The following is a 789-nucleotide window of genomic DNA, read 5'->3' on the forward strand; positions in this document are numbered from 1 at the left end:
TATTATTATTATTATTATTATTATTATTATTATTATTATTATTATTATTATCGGCATCCCTAGTCACAATGAAAACTTAATTTTTAGATCAAAATTCCCAGAATCCTGCAGCCACAATAGCATGCAGGTGTGGGGAGGGGTGCATTCTGGGAGTTGCATTCCCCAAAGGGAACTTTGCCAAGTTCTGCTTTAGAAAAACACTCAGGAGTCGGCACAAAAAATGAGGAATGGCAAGGCTATGAATTTGATTTTTGTCTCCCCAGTTCACTCTGTCTCGTCTTCCTTTTATTTTCACTTGGTCCTTGTAAGCCCATGTCTTTAGTTTACATCAGGGTGGGAATCATGTGGCCCTCCAGATGGTGCAGGATTGCACATCCCAGTATCCCTTACCATAGCTGTGCTAGACAGGAGTTGCAATTGAAGAACACCTAGACAGCTATGTGTGTTTCCCCCCTGCTTTCAAATAATGCTTAGTAACAACAACAGGAGAGGTCTGTTTTTGCCCCCATGTCCTACTTTAGAGGCTTCCCATAGGAGTCTGGTTAGGAAATAAGCTGCTGCATTAAATATGTCTTCGTTTTGATCCAGATGGTCTTTTCTGATGAGATCTGTGTTTCAGCTATCTAAGTCTATGTGCTTTGTTTCAGAGTAGGTCCTGTTTTGGTTGAGAAACATCCTGTGGCTCATTGTATGCGGTGCTGGCGATCCTTGTGTGACTTCAGAGCCAGCCCCAAATGGTTTTTCTGGCTAAAATGAGGGACAGGTTGGTGCTGATGTCCTCTTGCTATA

The sequence above is a fragment of the Sceloporus undulatus genome, chromosome 6 (assembly GCF_019175285.1).
Source record: "Sceloporus undulatus isolate JIND9_A2432 ecotype Alabama chromosome 6, SceUnd_v1.1, whole genome shotgun sequence".
Taxonomy (NCBI): Eukaryota; Metazoa; Chordata; class Lepidosauria; order Squamata; family Phrynosomatidae; genus Sceloporus; species Sceloporus undulatus.